The sequence below is a fragment of the Chaetura pelagica genome, unplaced genomic scaffold (assembly GCF_000747805.2).
Source record: "Chaetura pelagica isolate M959 unplaced genomic scaffold, ChaPel_1.0 scaffold90, whole genome shotgun sequence".
Taxonomy (NCBI): Eukaryota; Metazoa; Chordata; class Aves; order Apodiformes; family Apodidae; genus Chaetura; species Chaetura pelagica.
Window position 1 is genome coordinate 12,389,038 of NW_009953496.1, and position 6,096 is coordinate 12,395,133.

A 6,096-nucleotide genomic window follows, 5' to 3' on the forward strand; every position below is an offset into this window, starting at 1 on the left:
GCTGAATTTGTGCTGGCCCTCTTCCCTTCTCTGTCTCCATGGCTCCTGTTTGTTCTTTCTTCTTCCTTCTGTTCTTCTTCAGTCCTCAGCACCTGAGGTGGCCCTCAGGTGGCTTCTCCTGAGCGCTGTCAGAACAGGACAGGCAATCTCACCAGTGTTGCTTCCAGCAAGCAGCCTTCTGCTCAGGGCCCTGGAGCCCTGGGTGGGGCTGACAGCAGAGGAGGTGCTCCCAGCTGTCAGACACACAAAGCACATGGAGGGTCTGGCAGCCAAACTAACTCATATCTGCAGAGCATGTCCAAATGAATTATAGAGGCTTTTTTTTTCCTGGGCTTTTTTTTTCCCCTCAGTGTGGGCAAAACAAGGTATATGGATAAAACAACTGTATACAATTACATTCTGAGAAATGAATTTTTTTTTTTCCTATGACATTCAGAAAAAACCCAACAACAAACAACAAAACAAACCACAACAAAACAGGGCCTGACCAAAAAAACTACTTATTGAAGATTTCAGTTAGATTAGTTAAAATTTGGCAAAAGTCAGAAGTGACTAAATGCAGAGCCTGGTTGTTGAAAAAGTTAGGTCCTTTGACTGTGGATAGTTCTGCCAGCTCTTTTCATTACGAGCTGGAAGAAGGATGGAATAGCATTTTAATCAGATGTACAGTCTATTAAACTGGAAGGCTTCTAACAGAGAGCTAATCGAAAAGGACTTAAGAGGTTTACTTACCTTGGGAAAGCCAAGGAGAAAATAATATGAAATTCATATTGGGAAAAGCAGACTGCACAGTTTAAACATGAAAAAAAATTTTGCCTGGCAGGCCTGACAAATGACAGCAGACAGTAATTTGTACAGGTGCTTGCAATTTGACATCTCCTTAATTTCAGGCACTTTGCAGAAGCTCTCTGGTTATAAGCCTGTTTGTCCTCATTCCAGACATAGCCCATAAAAAAAAACCCGGAGATAACTAGATGGCTTTTTAGATTTCAGATGGGACCATTTTTCCTCTTGAAGTACCTTTTTTTTTATGTCTGTTGTCTATACAAGTGCCTGGAGAAATGGTGCTTCATTATAAGTGCCTAAGTGAGCTGAGCTTGGTCACTAAATTTATCAGTTGAAATTTTTACCTGCTCAAGAGCAGTAAGCACTAAATACGTAGCTAAAGATGCACCATATGCAGATGCATATAGACACAGAGAAATCTTAGCCTGCCATCTTCAGTCCATATGCCATCTTTTACTGACCAGTAAATCCACTGGTCTTCAAATCTGTCCTGTTGTGTGTGGTCAGAGGACAGGAGAGAGGTTGATAAGCTTTGCGGTAGCCAGCCTGCAGCTCTTGGGGCACTTAGTGGTGCTCCATTAAGTGTAGCCCATAACTTAGGGCCACTTGTAAATCATGCAGTATGCTGCAGTACTTCCTCACTCACCAGGAAATGAATGAGAGAATTATGAATAGTTATTGTGTCACTGGGCAAGAGCCAAAACCCTTTTTCTGTTCTGAAAAGTCCACCCGCAGAGCCTTTTTGCTGACTAAGCAACTTTATTTAACAAAATATGGTGCGAATTAACAGGGTAGCTTTGGCAGTGTTCTTAAAGTTCCACTGTTTTGAGATTTTTTTATTATTTTTTAAAAACAAATAGAAATAAACAACTCTTCTGTTTTATATTTATGCCTCAGGGAAATTCCTTTTCAACTAAGTCTTCTCTCAGACCCTTTTCTCTCAGCTTGGCCACGTTTACAGTTCTGCATAATTTCTGGTTTTGTTTTTCTTACCCAATTATTGATTTTTTTGGTGGTGTTTTGGTGTTTTTTTTTCTATGAGGGAGAGGTGTTAGGAAGTACTATGTTGCCTTTTAAATTTCAAATGAAAAGGAAATAGCCACTGAGCTTGTGGGTGTCATGGCCATTCACTCTATGTAGTTGTGCATTTGGTGGAAGTCCTGAAACAATGATCAGATACCATTAAAATTATATTGAAGAGTTTACAATATTTAAAAATTGTAATGGCTGTATCCCTTTTATGACCACTTGGGTATTGTTTCAACTTTTCTTAGTTCTGGAACCAATTAAAAGATTTAGTTATCCAAAATAAAATCTCAGGTACTTTTCTCGGCAGATTTGGAAAGCAGCTTGGATTAGGGGCTGCCACTTCCCACATTGCATCAAGCTTTTAGTGTTTTGGACTTTGGTTTCCCTCCTGATTGAAAATTTAAGTGAAAGTTTAAGTGAAAGTTCTTCCACACTGACATTCATGTGTGAGTTGCAAACGCACAAAAAAACCCTACAAAAAACACACAAGCTGTAGTCAGGAAACATGACCTAAAAAGGGCCACATTAAGTGGAATTATCCTTTTTCAATGAAGAATTCTGAAATTGAGCTGAACAGATAATTTCTTCCAACATAGCACAAAGGTAATTGAGGTTGTATAGCTAGTGCAGAGTAGAGATTGCTCCATGCATTGCAGCAATCTTCATGCAAACAAAACTACCTTGTTTGCAAAACCTCTCTACTGGACTCTCTTTACTTCACAGATCAGTAAGTAGCTGGGGAAAAGCCATTTCCCCATGAATGTAAATAAAAATGAGTGCTGGGCCAAGGAGGGTTCCTTTAATCTCTATGTCATCCTATAAGGTGTGTAGCAAAGTTTACTCATGAGAAGAAGGAAATCACTAATGCTGATACCATTCAACATAGGAAAAATGAGTGGTTCATGGATTTAATATTAAACCAAGGAAAGGGTCACTTTGATCACTGAATCTGATCTTTTTACTTGAACTTCAAACATTACCAAAAAGCTCAGGAGTTTAGTCATAAAAGTAAGGTTTCATCCATTAACAAAATAAACCAGTAGTTTTTACTGTGATCTCTATTTCCATGAATTTCAAAAGGATTTACATCTGGGGCTTGTTTTGGATCCATCTGTAGTTTAAAGAGGTCCCTTGAACGTGACATGTTCCTTTCTTTAGTCTATTGACAACGCTATTTTTAATAAACAGGAAAAGTGTCTCATTTTCCTGACTTTTTGAAAAATCATTGCAGTAATGAATCTATAAACAGCTTACAGTGCTTATAAAGTTAACCCTCAGGATGCTTTTTTGGGTACTCCAGGTTGAGGCTCTGGATTCTTTACATCCTGTTCTTTCTTTCTTTGTAAACTTTAGCACTTCACGCACCAAATATAAAAGTTGCTTTTTATTTGACCTTTGTCTCCTCCCTTCCCACATCCCTACTTCTCTGTTTAGAAAATGCTTTCTTCACTTGACAGGCCAAGTACAATTCCAAGAGGGACAGGACTGCATATGTCTGCTGAGGCAAAAAATGTATTTAACAGAGCACAGCTGGAACCCAGATAACAAAGATCAGTCACCCATAAAATTGCTCCACTTGATCAATGATCCTCCACTCTGATGGCCTCTCTCTTGTTTGCATCCCTGAAGACAGTGCAATTACATTCTTGAAACGGTTCAAGACTTTAGCCCACATTTCTTTGGTTTTAAACTAAATTTCTACACAAATGTGCACTGAACACTAACTAGATGTCCCTTTCAAACTTTTTTCTCCATTAATTTTCCTTTTACTTTGGGACCAATTTCACCTTGTTTTCACTGAATATATGGCTAGGCATACATTGCAGTAAGGTAACCATACTCCTAAACAAGAAAGAAAATTTATTCTTCATGTTGTGTTCAACTCTAACAGATGCAATCACCATATACTCCTGATTGGTGCATGTATTCTTTCTGCATACCTTTTAGATAATTTGGTTTCTGTTAGTTACTACTCTTCAAGGCAGTTAGGGTAAGATATAGCTGTACATATGAAGAGAGCTTATTTTATAGAGTTTATAGAGGTACTCGTACTTTACCTCTGCATGCTTCCATTTACAAAGACTTCCTGTAAAAAAGAAGTCAAACTGGCATGGCATAAAACCTGGTCACCCATTCTACCTGTCAGTCCTGAAGGTCAAGAGCATGTAGAAATGTCTGTTGCATAGAAAGTGCCATGCCCTGAAAGCAAAGCTGCATGAGGTGGTCCCAGCTGTGCACCTCTGCATTTAACACCCATGCCCAACAAAAGCACATTTCCAATCTAAATTATGTGTTATGATGTCAGATGTCACCAGCCAACCAACAAAACTTGAGTGCACAAAGTTTAGAGCATACCTTACATGAGGTTGGCAGGATCTGTCCCTAAATCACTGTAATCTAACAGTTTAATTAATTTTTCATACTATTTTGTAAATTATGGCAGAGGTTGTCTTTCAAGAATGATGTGCCAGACCATGCTTTTCTTTCTCAAATTAGAAATTAAGCCCAATGGTAGAATACATTGCATCTCAGTGAGACAAGGTGCTGATGGTCAGCTGGTTGATGGTACCTTGTCGCAGCTCACAACTCCTGCTAAATCAGAACTCGAAGGGAGCTAGAAGTTGTGAAGGTGCTTCTGACTAACTAACACAGTTGTTATAATGCCCAATAATGTTGTATGCTGAAAAAAAGTAAGGATAATATGTGAAGAAATTAATTAAATTGATTGAAAGGATACAAAAATTAAGCCAATTAAATTATGCAAAAACTTTGCATATACTGTTATCTTTCATTCTTTTCCCTGTACCAGCATTTTTTTTTTCCGAGACACCTAATCCTCTCCCTTCTTCTTAACTTCCTCAAAGCTCCCTTCTACACTTCAAGAGGACAGTTCACAGTCACACAGTGAGTCTGCAGCAGAACTGGGAACAATAATCTGGTATCCTACCACCTAGGCTACAGTGAAAGGCTACTAGATTATGCTGTTTCTTGATACTACTCTATAGTTTACATTCTCAGTAACTATATAAAATATTGAACACTTTTTTTTCTGGAGAAAATAATTATTTTTTTAGACATTTTTCTTTGAAGTTTACTTTTTTGGATGGTTGTACTTGATAATAATCCAGGCTTTTGAAATAAACATTTTCAATAATTAAACATTATACTTAAACTGGAGGACTTTATTAGGTAGGAAGCTGAATCTTTACTTAAATAAATGCTTTTAATCAAAGATACAACATTCCTCAGAAACTTGTTCCACATTACAGAGAGATTAGTCGAGTACTAGCTTTGAGTTTGATTTGCACAATTAAAAAATATATTAAAAAAAGTCTTCCCTTGGATCTGAAGAGGAAATATGAATATGACTATGCAATGAGAAGAACATGACATTTCTCAGTTTCAATGGCTATGAAACCTTAAATGTTGAAGCAATAAAGAATTATTCAGTGAGTTTCCTTTCACTGCTAAAGAATGAGAATGACTGTAGTTTTCCATCACTAGATTACATGTAATATGCATTTTCTTTTATCTGTGATAGTGCAATTGCAATGAAGACATGATTTTTAAAAGGGGAATGGTTTGATGCATACAATTATTTGTAAAACAGTGAGCACTGTTTGATGATTATTTTTTTTTACAATAAAACCTGATGAGACTGTAATTGTTACTAAGCTCTTTTGTACAATGTAATTAAAAAGCTTAATATATTGGCTACATGGGAGGCAAGAAATAACTGAGTCTACATCCATAACTGCAACAAGTATACATTATAAAAGATATATATATATATCCCTCATCAAGGCAAGGTCATTTTTTGGGAATGGCTTTTCTTGGGCTTCAATAAAAAGCTAACACAGTTACTGCCTTTGTAAGAAACAATTTAGAAAAGGGCAATTTAGGCATCCCAGTAGGTGCTATTCACAAAGAAAAGCATAGTTTATAAGAGGTAGTATTTGGACATTAAAGGTAGCTTGTGTCTCCTTCTCTCAGCATTCAGTTTCATGTTTGAACATATTAATTAAAATTAATGGAAGTTTAGATCAGGGATATGTGAATTCAAAGGGGAATATTTACACAATAACTGCTTTTAAAATAAAATTTCTTAATAAAAGCATTCTGTCTTTAGAAAATTGGAATGTTGTTCCTAAGCTTAAGAGTTGTACAAAATATATATGACTTTTATATTAGCTGTCTATTCAAAAAGAATTTGGAAGAAGGAATAAAACCATGAAATCACTATTGGTAAGTGTTGTGTTTGGTTTTTTTTCAGATTAACAC

The 6,096-nt window shown here is 36.7% G+C and overlaps 1 protein-coding gene across 1 annotated transcript in view; it reads left to right on the forward strand.

The window, feature by feature from the left end:
• Positions 1–6,096, forward strand: part of MYT1L (myelin transcription factor 1-like) — a 135,079-nt gene that overhangs the window by 120,015 nt on the left and 8,968 nt on the right. The window lies entirely within an intron of this gene.